Consider the following 13,907-nt stretch of genomic DNA (forward strand, 5'->3'; position numbering starts at 1 on the left):
TAAATAGCAATAGATGCTATTTAGACTAAGGGAAAATAGTGATAATATTCTATTTACACTAACTGACAAAATCAGCATTTACTTTGTGATATGCTATTTACAGTAAGTGAAAAAAAGGGTTTTATTTAACAAATACAAGTATTACATTTGCAGTAAATGTAAATAGTAACTAAATGCTATCTTGGCAGATACTATTTGCACCTCAGCATTCTTCAATTAACAGTATGCAATACGTGTAATTATATTTATTTAAATTATTAAATGGATGCTCCATTATTGGGAGAATAAATGTATTTCCTACACTGACGCCTAACCATACCCAATGAATACTGTCATTCTTAATAAACACTCATTAGGCACTTTATTTTCACTTTTCGAACATGTTCTTCATTTTTTTTATTAAAAACCTTTTCGATGTGATATGTGATTTAAACAGGGAGAAAAGCGATGTTGGTAAAAGGCGGCTTCATACCAGTGTCATCGCGTTAAAAGCCAGTTCCACAAGCCATGGGCCTGCGCCAGTTAACCCGCTGATTTCCATGCATCTTTTTAAAATGTTGTGGTCCAACCAGACATTGTTAGCCTATAGTGTAAATAGCATTTGCAATACAAGGGACATATGCACACAGCCTAATATAACATATAAATGGACAAATAGACTTCAAAAGCAAAATGTTTTTTGTAATGTCTTACAATATTTCTTCAATGAGTTGAAGGTTTTTAATGTAATCTTTAAAGTAAGCTTTAACCCTAGTAGTGTGAAGTCATTGCTTCTTTTGAAACAAGAAAGACAGGCAACATTTTATGTGACGTGAGGGGTGAGCTTGTTGAAGAAATGAAAGTGACTGCAGAAGCCTGGCAGGCGCTTTTCATTTAACAAATTTGTGGTTGGAATCCGCACGTTTTGTAGATAAACCAGCAGGTCAGATGTTTCACCACAGGCCAGAAACAGTGTCTTGAACCTGATAGCCACTGACAACCAATGGAAACCAACAGAGAGTCCTGAGGCAGAACCTGATTTATGGATAGTGAATACAGCAGGGAAGCAGCATTTTGAATGCACTCAAGAGGTCAAATGGCACATTTTTGCCACAAAAATAACTTGTAATAGCTAAAGCTTGGGAAATTGGCTAAGGAAGTGTTGTAGGGAAGGCTGGTGTGTCCTTATATTATGGAACAGGCCCAGCCAGTAAATATTGTTTGGGCATAAATTTTTTTAGAATGAAAGGTCTATGTGGCTTTCAAGAGAAACAGGCTAACACACTAAATCTCTAATATTTACGATCAGGTTTCTAGTTCGTTCATTTTCTCTCCCTTCATTAAAGGAACAGTATGTAGGATTGTGGCCAAAACTGGTATTGCAATCACAAAACTTGTGGCTAAAACTGGTACTGCAATCACCCAACTAGTGGCCAATACACAAAATGACAACATAAACATCAGTTGAGGGCTGCAACTCCACTTTTTAAATGATAATATCCTGGCCAGAACACTGTTGTCAGTGATATAAGTATTTGAAATGAAAATTATTTCTTAATGGCTAGTGACATATCAGGGCAATTTTATGATTAATTGATATAAATTTCTTACATACTATTCCTTTAACTCTTTCCCCGCAGCGTTTTTTAAAAAAAGTTGCCAGCCAGCGCAAGCATTTTTCATGATTTTCAAAAAAAGTTTAATGCCTTCCAGAAAATGTTCTTCTTTAAATATATAAATAAACAATATATCAGATAGAAAGAACAGACCCTCTGCTTTCAAACAAAAAAAAACGTTTCATCCTACCTTCATTAGTTCTTTTGTAATCACCTCTCAAACATGGGTAGGTTTCTTCAAAAACACCCAATTTTGAGCAAAAAGCTGAGATAATTCCATTTTTTCAAAGGACTTTTAATAGAGAACAGATTAAGCGTTTTCTCTTAATTGACGAGATATCTCGTCAGTGGCGGCGAAAGAGTTAATTGATTTCTGATTCAAAGCGAATTCGGTATCATCAAATGTGTGGACCTGATAAGAAATACAGCACAATGCATTGATTAAAACAGTTTTTAATGGCACTTTCATATTGTGTGCTTTGGTCACTGGTCTATTGTTATTTTCCTGCAAAGGCTGCGAGAGTTAACATGTGTGATGATGTTTCTTTCTGAAACCTGTCTTGAGCTGGAATGCATTCGAAGCTCAAATGCGGTAAGCATGCATTTAAAAAAATTCACTTCAATGAAATGAATGCAGTCTGGGAGTGCTGTCAAATCTCAGGTCTTATGAAGGAAATATAGCAAGGACTGTCATGGGACTTTTCCCCCTGCTCTGTTTCTCTCTTCATCTATATTGTTCTGCCCGTGTGTTCTCTTGAGAATGATCTGAAGTGACAGGCTTGTTTATCTTTGAAGAATGTGCTGCTTATCCGCCATATTTATATTTGAGGGTCTTACTGTCGTTGCATGCATCTCTGTGACTTCTAACATGAGCTTACCTCGGCTTAGCTACGGTAAAATGAAAGCCATTAATGTTTGCAACCTGGATGTTAACCTGATGATGTTAAGAGACGTGAACATGACAGTTTTTGGCCAGTTCATCTTCCAAAAGCTAAACCAAGCCTCACATGTGATTGCTGGCTTCATTGTTCTTACTGAGAAGGCTCCCAGAGGACATTATTATTTCTTAGGAGAGGTAATAGAGTTCCCAGTTTCGTTCCACAATGCTCATGATGTGTCTCCTAGATAACAGCTATTTATGGTGTTAGACAAGAAGCAGGGAATACGAGCTAATTACAACATTTTATAAGCGCTTCAGTTATGATTTATGTGGTATTGTTTATCTGCCAACTATTGATATTGTCTTCCACTCTGAATGATAATTACAGGGAATGAGATTGATCATAAAGGAGACTCCAGTATGTACAGTAGAAGGCAGCATTATATTAAGACAATAAAAGTTCAAAGTAAAACCATGTACATAAATGTGTTATGGCTGTATTTATATTTCCATCAGTGTTTGAGAACATGTTGTGTGCGGATATGGGCGTAATTCGAATCTAGTTTAGGGGACAATAAACATAAAATTTCTCAAAAGCAATTTTTGAATGGGAGACAAGACAAACAATACAGCCAAAACTTTACTTGTAAGTTTACGTACACAGAGGAAAGCCCTTTTTTTCAAATCCATTTATTAGGGCAATGTTTTTAGTAATTTACAATCAAGCCACTAAAATACAACACATTTGAATTTTTAAAGGGTTAGTTCATCCAAAAATGAAAATTATGTCATTAATGACCCACACTCATGTCGTTTCAAACTTGTAAGACCTCCGTTCATCTTTGGAAACACAGTTTAAGATGTTTTAGATTTAGTCCAAGAGCTTTCTGACCCTCCATTGAAAATCTACGTATGGCATACTGTCCATGTCCAGAAAGGTAATAAAAACTAGGGCTGAACGATGTGAGGAAAAGTTGCGATGTGCGATGACATTGTTTAATGTTGCGATGACGATGTGAGTTGCGATAAATATATATCGTTTTTTTCATGTTTTAGGGGCCATTCACATGTTATTGTCACATGAACTGCACGCTGCGCTTGTGTCATTCTGAAAAGTTAAAATGTTTTTGAAATACCTGGAAAAACGAGCGTGTCGCGACCGCGGCGCTCCAAGAGCACACATACATTTGAAATAATGAACTTGAGCGCGCAATAAACGCAATATGAGAATCACCGCTTCCACAGTACCTGTGTTTGCGGCGTCATCTCTCCTAAATCCAAAATAATTCCATGATATAGCTGAAGTGCTGTTCATTTTCACCACAAGGTCTTCGTCTGACAACACATTTTCCTCACTCTTCTCTCCTTCCTCTGCCATAGTTTTTGCTAACAGGCACAGCGTCGCAACTGACACCTCACAAATCAATCTGAGCGTAGCTGACTTGGGGGTTCACCTGATTGGCCTAATAGCATGAACGCGCAAACCATCGCTGCGTCCGAAACCGCCTACTTCCATACTATTATAACAATCACAAACTACACCTTGTAATTAGATTATTATAAATCTGAAATTTGGGAGGGCTTAGAAAACCAATTGCGAGTTTAGATACAAATATGTGTAAAGAGACCACAACAAAACAGTGAATTGAAGTGAAATTACATATATTGAAAACTGTATCAAAACACAAAACCAATATAACAATAATTTACCATGAAGATATATAGTTCTCAATGTCACACACAGGTTACATAAAAGGTAAACAACAGTTTAGTGGTAAGATTGATGACGATGAACAATGTGAAAAAGCTTATCTGAGGTGTTCATTTGAAATGTCCATTGCCTCAGCAAAATGTCCAACAAATGTCCAGATGAATTTGGAATCCAGAAAGGGTGAAGAAATGCAAAGGAATCCACTCATGCAGCTAACACTGTCATATTGGAACCTTCTATGCAACAAACCCATTTAAAGGACAAATATGAGGTACCCATTCATTGGGATCCAATTAATCCCTGTGGCCTGCAGCCCATGGGGTGAGATTCACCATTATATTAGGAGTCCTTTTGGATTGAGCATAAAACAAAAGTTTCCCAATCAGGACACAGGGTTGTTTGAAACACTCAAGGCCAAAGCCATGCTTCACATATATCTTGCTCTGTGGTAAGCCAGGCTTTAATACTAGCAGGTGGGTAGCTCATTAACTCCCCCTAGAGGCAGGTAGTAACAGACCTCTGGCTGTTACATATCCCCCCCTTCAGAAATAAACCCTTCATATCCAAAACAAGGCTTCAAATTTTCTACATGATATGCATCAACATTTTTAAGATCATTAAGATATGAAACAGCATAATTAACCGGGCCAAGACATTTCACAACTTTAGCAGGACCCTTCCATTTCTCAGAAAGTTTAGCCATAAACCCTTCGTTAGCTCTGGATAAAGGGTGAGACCGGACCCATACTACATCTCCTACCTTAAACTGAGTCTGCTTACGGCGTTGATCATAGTAGTGCTTTTGCTTGTTTTGAGCTTGTTCCACATTTTTCTTCACAATATGGAGGAAATTTTGCTGCCTTTCGAGAACCGGATAAGCAGGGTTACTAGGGTCAGGTGGATGGTGTAGTGCTCTCTCCAATGGTCCTTTCAGCTTTCTTCCTAGAGCCACTTCTGCTGGGGTATAACCTATGCTTTCTTGTACAGTAGAGTTAATCGCAAATCTGAATTCTGCCAACCATCGATCCCACTGTCGGTGCTGGTCCCCTACATATGAAGCAATCATTGTCTTGAGAGTTCTGTTGACGCGCTCTGTCAAGTTTGTTTGAGGATGGTAAGCTGTAGTCAGCTTCTGAATTACACCCCACTGTTTACAAACCAAGTTGAGTAAATGAGAGGTAAATTGTGCTCCACGATCTGATACCAAATAGGCAGGTGTCCCCCATCTTGTGAAAACTTCCTCCACCAGAATCCTTGCTATTTGGGGAGCTTTTGCCACTCTTAAAGGGAACAGTTCCACCCATTTGGAACAGTAATCAACGACAACTAGAAGGTGTTCATTTTGCTTGACACTTTTTGGAAATGGGCCCATTAAATCAACTCCCATCATATATCCCGGTTCGACGACTGGAGTGGATTGTAGATACCCAGAAAGTTTTGTGAATGAAGGCTTATACTGTTGACATGTCTGACACTCCTTGCAGTGTTTCCACACATCTGTTCTTAAAGTAGGCCAATAGGCTATATCCAAAAGTCTGAGAAGTGTTTTCAGTCTTCCCAGATGACCACTTAATGGGTTGTCGTGGGCATACTGCAAGAACTCCTTACGATGACACATAGGTACAATTATTTGTAGCTTCTGCCCCTTGTGGCTATCAGGTACACTGCGAAACAAAGTTCCATTCTGCATAACATAATGTACTCTGGAAATATCATGATTCACCTCTAAGCTGGCTTTTTTAATCAACTCCTGGACTTCCACATCTTTTTGTTGTTCAATTGCAATTTGTGTCAGATCTACTGGAACATTAGCTGGAATGGTTTTGATTTTAACAGCTTTAACCATGGCAAGCACCGGAGATGAGGTAATGCCTTCCTGAGTTCTAGATAAGACATCGGGAACAACATTACAAAGGCCTTTCCTGTACTTAACTGTGAACTGAAAACCTTGTAAACGAATGGTCCAACGGGTAAGTCGAGATGATGGTTTGGGGTGTTGGAAAACCCATGTTAGTGCTGCATGGTCCGTTACCACCTCAAAAGGTCGTCCTTCAAGATATGGTCTCCACTTTTCTACCGCCCACACAACTGCCAAACACTCCTTCTCTGAAACGGAGTACATCTTTTCAGCTCCTCTAAGTAGTCTGGAAGCATATGCTATGACATGTTCTTCTTCTTCTGTTTCCTGTGTCAGTACAGCTCCCAATCCAACTTCACTGGCATCTGTTTGCACTCTGAAAGGTTTATTAAAATCTGGTGGAATTAGTACTGGTGCTTGTGTCAGATCTTGCTTTATGGTCTCAAATGATTGCTGGCATTGTTCGGACCAGATCCATGTGGCCTTCTTTTGTTTAAGAGCATGCAGAGGGGCAGCTTTTTCAGAGAAATGAGGGATGAAGCGGTGGTACCAACCAGCCAAACCTAAGAAACGTTGGACATCCTTCAGAGATTGCGGTACGGGGAATTCACTTACTGCTGCTACCTTAGATGGATCTGTCTTAATTCCCTCACCTGAAACAACGTGGCCAAGAAATGTGAGTGCTCGTTGAATAAAATGACATTTCTTAAGATTTAGGGTAAGTCCAGCTTCATGAAAACACTTGAACACCAGGCTGAGATGTTGAAGATGTTCCATTTCATTTCTAGAATACACAACAACATCATCAATATACACAAAGCAACACTTTCCTTTTAGTTCTCTCAACACATGGTCCATAAGCCTCTGGAATGATGCAGCAGAGTTCTTTAGGCCAAATGGTAGACGTAAGAATTCATATAATCCAGCTGAGGTCACAAACGCGGTTTTCTGTATGCTGCCCTCCTCCATCTCCATCTGCCAATATCCACTTTTTAGATCCAGAGTGCTAAACACAACTGCTCCATGTAACGACTCCAGTATGTCAGATATTTGTGGCATAGGATAAGCATCAAGGTAAGTTTTTAAATTCAGTCCTCTGTAATCAACACAAAATCTTGACCCACCATCTTTTTTTGGTACCACTACCACAGGAGCTGCCCAGGGTGAAACAGAGGGACGAATTATCTGTTTAGCAAGCATTTCCTTGATTTCTGCCTCGATCAGATGCTGTTTGTCTATAGAAACTTTGTAAGCCTTTTTCCTAACGGGTACTTCATCAGTGGTAATGATACAGTGTTTTACCAGATTTGTATGTCCAAAATCATGGGTACATACCGTTGGCCATCCCAGCATCAGACTCTCCAAGTCGTTTTTAATGGGTTGTTGTGTGTCAGCTTTCTGTACAAGTTGTTGAATGGTCTGCAAAGTTACAACTGTTACAGGTGGGGAGGGTACAGCAAGGTAAAAATGTACTGAAGGTGGAAAGTCATTAATCAAAAATGGAAAAGAATCTTCACCATCAGCTTCTTTTGAAGGCAATATGTACTGTGCTTTTTGAAAGTTTAACACAATTCCAGTAGCCAGTAGAAAATCCATGCCCAATAGAATTGGTACTGTTAAATCAGTATCCTTCAAAATGAACAATGTCAGGTCTACTTGTCGTCCCTGAATCTCACACTGCCAGTTTACCTTTCCAATTGCAGTCTGTCTTTGTCCATTAGCCAGCATAAATAACTGTCCTACACTTGGATCACAGGGTTCCTTTTTACACAACTGTCTCCAACAGGACTCCTGTATAAGGGACAACGTACTGCCTGTATCCACCATGGCTACAAAATATCGATCTCGAAGCACGATAGGAATTGACACAGTTTTGATGTCTGGGGTTGCTGTTTTATGCATGGACTGGACAATTCTGGTGTTTGCAATAAGGGGTTTACGTTGAGGGTCTCGACTTGATTGAGTTTTCTTCCTTTGTTCTTCCACGTTAATTTGACTCCAGTACCTTTTAGATTCATCAAAGTCCCTTTCGATCTGGGTTCCAATTCTTACCAACTCTCCAACATCCCTTACAGTTCCTCTCATTAAACTTGCCAAGCGTGGATTACAGTTCCGAAGTATAGCCTGTACCACTTCTTTTTCTGTCATTTTCTTTTTCCATCTCATACATAGTGCCCGATAGTGGAAAGCGAAGTCACGGATGCTCTCCTTAGCACCCTGCTTTCTTTCTAATAACCTCCTCGCAGCCACATCTTCATAGTCTTCACTAAGAAAGGAGTGCAAAAAACTCTTTTAAACTGAATCCAACTGGTAACATTCCCTTTCTCAGCCAACCACCAGTCTTTAGCAGTTCCCTTTAGCACAGCTGTTAATGAAGCAAGTATCTCATTGTCAGATAGAGGACGTACAGCAAAATACTCTTCACAACGTTCTATAAACATCACAGGATCTTCATCTTGATCATTACTGAAGTTTGGAAAATCTATTTTCACAGGGGGATTGTACTGTACAGCTTGAGTAGACTGAACATCATATGTTCGGTCTCCAATAGGGGAAGGGAATAAAGCACCAGTAAGTGGTTGTTTTGGAGTGGATACTATTGGAGTAAGAGATTTGAACTTTTGTTCAATTTGTACATCTCTTCTTTTTAAACAGTCCACCATTGATTGTCCCAAATCCTGTATTGCCAGTTCCAGCCTTTTCTTCACTCTATCACATTCACGTTCAATATGATAATTCACCCTCTCTTCAATACCTTTACATTTATGTTCCATTTCAGAAAAGGTGCAACACTCACTGACCCTTTGACAGCATTCTTCAATTCGATTTTCCATTGACGTTACCCTTTCTGTTAGGTGCTCTACTAGGGAAGTAACAGAATTAAACTTCTCCTGCCACAGCTCTTCAGCAACATCATGGTGTGGTGGTGGTGGTGGTAAAGGGAGATCATCCAAATTCTCATCCATATCCTCTTCATTTTCCTCCTCAGATTCAATATATAACTCACTGAATGTATTAATCAATTCCTTAAGGGGTTCTCTATGGGTGGTAAATGGGTCAGATGCGAAATCTAATTCAGGTATGGTCTCAACCCTTTCCTGAGCTTTCTGGCTGGCCATATTATGCTAAGTCTCATACACAATATAGTATTAACAAAAAAAATCAGTTTTCTTCAGGTCCCTGTTCGGGCGCCATTATATAACAATCACAAACTACACCTTGTAATTAGATTATTATAAATCTGAAATTTGGGAGGGCTTAGAAAACCAATTGCGAGTTTAGATACAAATATGTGTAAAGAGACCACAACAAAACAGTGAATTGAAGTGAAATTACATATATTGAAAACTGTATCAAAACACAAAACCAATATAACAATAATTTACCATGAAGATATATAGTTCTCAATGTCACACACAGGTTACATAAAAGGTAAACAACAGTTTAGTGGTAAGATTGATGACGATGAACAATGTGAAAAAGCTTATCTGAGGTGTTCATTTGAAATGTCCATTGCCTCAGCAAAATGTCCAACAAATGTCCAGATGAATTTGGAATCCAGAAAGGGTGAAGAAATGCAAAGGAATCCACTCATGCAGCTAACACTGTCATATTGGAACCTTCTATGCAACAAACCCATTTAAAGGACAAATATGAGGTACCCATTCATTGGGATCCAATTAATCCCTGTGGCCTGCAGCCCATGGGGTGAGATTCACCATTATATTAGGAGTCCTTTTGGATTGAGCATAAAACAAAAGTTTCCCAATCAGGACACAGGGTTGTTTGAAACACTCAAGGCCAAAGCCATGCTTCACATATATCTTGCTCTGTGGTAAGCCAGGCTTTAATACTAGCAGGTGGGTAGCTCATTAACTCCCCCTAGAGGCAGGTAGTAACAGACCTCTGGCTGTTACACTATATAGTAGGCAAAGTAGTGCTTTTTGCATACTATATAGTATGGTAGTAGGCGATTTCGGACGCAGCACATGTCTTCAGGACTAAACGTGATAGGTCAAACGTTTATTACATGCGCTTACTGTTTTCCCTTCATTCATCGCGTCAAGGCTGTCTGTTGCGATGTGTTCATCGCGTGAGTTCATATCGCGATGACGATGAAAATTCGATGTATCGTTCAGCCCTAATAAAAACATAATCAAAGTAGTCCATTTGACACCAGTGGGTCAGTCAGAATTTGTTGAAGCATCGAAAATGCATTTTGGTCCAAAAATCACAAAGTTGTGACTTCATTCAGCATTGTCTTCTCTTCCGGATCTGTTGTGAATCCGCTTGCATGCCACTGCAATGACGCTGCTGACGTACGATGCTGCTGACGTGTTATCTGGTGTGCCCGAGCTTCGTTTACAGTCTGAGGTACACGCACGCTGTATTCAAGCTATTCTACAATGTTTGTATTTTGGTATTGCTGTAGGGGGGCAAAAGGGGGGCGGTTACAGAAGTGCACCTTGCCTGTGCACCCAAAAAAAATCCCTTTTAAAGACATGGCTTTTCACGGCAGGTGCCGTTTAAGATAAACATATTTGCACTAAATGCTGCACAAAATGCTTCTACTACTAAAACTGTAGCCGCGCGGCGATTTTGCCGCTTGCTGTGTACCTTGTGAAATGGCCTTAAGTGTGCATGTCGCGGATGTCATAATCCCTTAGACTGTAAACGAAGCTCGGGCACACCAGATAACATGTCAGCAGCGTCACTGCAGTGTCACAACAGACCCGGAAGAGAAGACAATCCTGAATAAAGTCGGAATTGTTGTTATTTTTAGACCAAAATTTATTTTTGATGCTTCAACAAATTCTAACTGACACACTTATGTTGCATGGACTACTTTGATGATTTTTTTATTACCTTTCTGGACATGGACAGTATGAAAGCTCTCGGAAATATAAAACATCTTTAACTGTCTTGAAGATGAATGGAGGTCTTACAGGTTTGGAAAGACAATGACATTATTTACATTTTTGGATGAACTAACCCTTTAATGTAAGCTCTTTAATGTTAGCTAAGTACAGTAAAGTTAGCAGACTTGTCAGAAAATACACTGGTTATCATATATTTTTTTGTTATGATGACTAATTTGTTAATGACTCATCATCTGTACGCTCTGAAAAAAGGGGCTTCACGATGTGATAAAAGAACCATTTTGCCTAAATGGTTCTATAAAGAACCTATCACGATCTGCACAAGGACGTGAAGAATGAGTATCCAACTGCAAACTTTATTGAATGGTAATTCACAATCGCAAATCCATAAAACAGGCAGAGGTTGAAACACAGGCAAGCAATCCAAAAACAAAGAAAATGAAACAACAGGAAAACCAATAGACAGAAACTATGGAACCGGAACTGGCTGGATCGCAGGGTGACAATGGCAAGACTTAGCAATTAGTAAAAGCAATGACCAAGTTTAAATAGATAACAAGACAGTTAAGATTGATTAGTGCTAATAAAATTGTGGAAAGGATTATGGGAAATGTAGTGCACAAAAAGTATAGAATGTCCATGATAGGGTGCCCTCTGGTGGAGCATGACAGATGTTACTTTTCAGACTTTTGAAGAACACAGGGCCGGCTCATGAGGTTGTGGCGCCCTAGGCAAGGTCATGAGGAGAAAGCAATATCGGTTTAAGAAATAACACATGTACAATTTAATTTACAAAGACTATTGTTTACTCATGCTGTTAAAAACTAATATAACATTGTCTCTATAATTGATGGTTTGAGTGTTGGTGTCTGGGGTTCAGGGTTGTCATAAACTATATAAACTTGTCGGAAAAGATGCATATTAGTGCTTCATCCAATTAAACAGTTTTTCCCAGAGAGGGAATCAAAAATTTGATAAAATATGTTTTTCAGACAAGCACTACAGGGCAGTCTATACATTTACTATTAGCATTCAAGTCATAATCTGCTTAGACAAGCTGACCTTTTCTGTGTTTGGATAGGAGCTTTTGTAAGAAATATCCTCTGTGTGCTTTCATCAAACTGATAGACTAGTGCCACGCTGCTCGACATTTTCACGTTGACAATGAAGGCCGAATCATTTAAAATCAATACAATATATTTTAGAAGCTGTTAAAATGTAAGAAAATGATTTCTGCCTGCTGTTTTGCTGTAAGTGTTCATGTAGCTCACCTGGTAGAGATGGTAAATGTACAACAGTGGCGGCCAGAGACTTCTTTATCGGGGGCGCACAATGCAAAGCTCGTCATGTAAACTTAAGTGTAAACTTAAGTGCATCACGCGATGTCAAAAAACGTGCCTGCTGCAGATGGGTTTATGATAAAAGAGATGCTTACGTTTGCCAGACACTTACACTGTCAAAATTAACACGTTAATAACACGTTAATGCAAATTCATTTTAACGCCACTAATTTTATTAACGTGCGATTAACGCAACACGCAATTTCTGTTTGACCCTTGGTCTAGCCCACAGCTGGATGAATTGAGACGCAGCAAGTGACCCGCGCTGTCTAGATGAATTGGAGGTTTTCATAAAAATAAGAACATTAAGCTCTCGTCTAGCGAATCCAAAGCTCTAAATGGTCATATAAATGATCTTTATCTGTATGTTTCCTGAGAGACGTACCGTCCCAAATCCATAATCTAAAGCAAAGATGCGTCTTCATTCACTTTTTGGTTTCTTTTTTAAAGCATGCAGACATTATAGAAAATAAACTGCAGTACTTGCTTGATGTTAAAATAATTATTAAAAGAGATAAGTTTGGGAGCTGAATGATGTTAAACAAATTATTAAGAGTGACAAGACTCAAAAGTGATCTTCCTGACGCTGACATCTGAAGCGTGTGCACACAAACGTGCAAATGCGCAACCCTGATATATATATAGACATAGACACAGAAATAAATATTTTAATCTATGACAGCCCTAGTATTTTGTGAATGTCTCTTTTGTCATAAACCCTTTGGACGCATGTGCAGCAGGCACCTATTTTGACATATTTTCGCATGATAATGTGCATCAAGTCCATGTCAACTCGCTGCCAAAGTAAACTGTTGCCTTATTTCATTCATTGTAGTCCAAAAAAAGAGATTTCAGTTGGTGTCGTGACAATACCTCATGTCATCGTAGACTTTGGAATTTGTAACTTTGCAGATTGTTAACATGTACTAACACACACAGGCACCAAAATGTGATAAAATCATGAAAAGGAAAATTGGGGATCTTTAATGTTTTCTGGATCACTGAAATATGGATGCATGTGCTTTTTGGAGCTTCACTATGTTGGGTCCCATAAAAGAAGATAGCATTACAGCATTTTAATATAACATTTTTGTAAGAAAGGAAATCCTATACATCTGGGATGGCATTATTGTAGAATGTTTATGTTTGGGTGAACTATTCTTTTAAAATGTAATGTGTTCAACCCTTATACAGTCCCTCCAGAAAAACGCTTTATACTATCGCTTGATTCAACGCATAATCAGCCAAAGTCTGCATATTATGCGGGGGCCACATTTTTTCAAATATGCCGCACTTTCACCACATAAATTGCAGATTTCCACGTGCAAAATATGCGGGGCTTGCATGATTTCATAATCCCCGCATTTTCTTAGCAAAAAGTCACATATATCTTAGCAGAAACTTGAAAAATGTTGCATTCACTTCACACGAGCGCAGCCATGTCCCCTGATGTCATGGGAACATTATGAAGTGACGTAATTACGCGACCGCAGTTTTTGCAGGTTCCTGCAGTTTCTGCAAGTTCCCGCAGCTTCTGCAAGTTCCCGCAGCTTCTGCAAGTTCCCGCAGTTTCTGCAACTTCCCGCAGTTTTGGCAAGTTCCTGCACTTTTGCAAGTTCCCGCAATTTCATTGCATAAAATTG

At 39.1% G+C, this 13,907-nt stretch overlaps 1 protein-coding gene across 1 annotated transcript in view; it reads left to right on the forward strand.

Annotated features, from left to right (window-relative positions):
- ptprn2 (protein tyrosine phosphatase receptor type N2) overlaps positions 1 to 13,907 on the forward strand; it is a 177,350-nt gene that overhangs the window by 19,107 nt on the left and 144,336 nt on the right. The window lies entirely within an intron of this gene.

The sequence above is a fragment of the Paramisgurnus dabryanus genome, chromosome 2 (genome assembly GCF_030506205.2).
Source record: "Paramisgurnus dabryanus chromosome 2, PD_genome_1.1, whole genome shotgun sequence".
Classification (NCBI taxonomy): Eukaryota; Metazoa; Chordata; class Actinopteri; order Cypriniformes; family Cobitidae; genus Paramisgurnus; species Paramisgurnus dabryanus.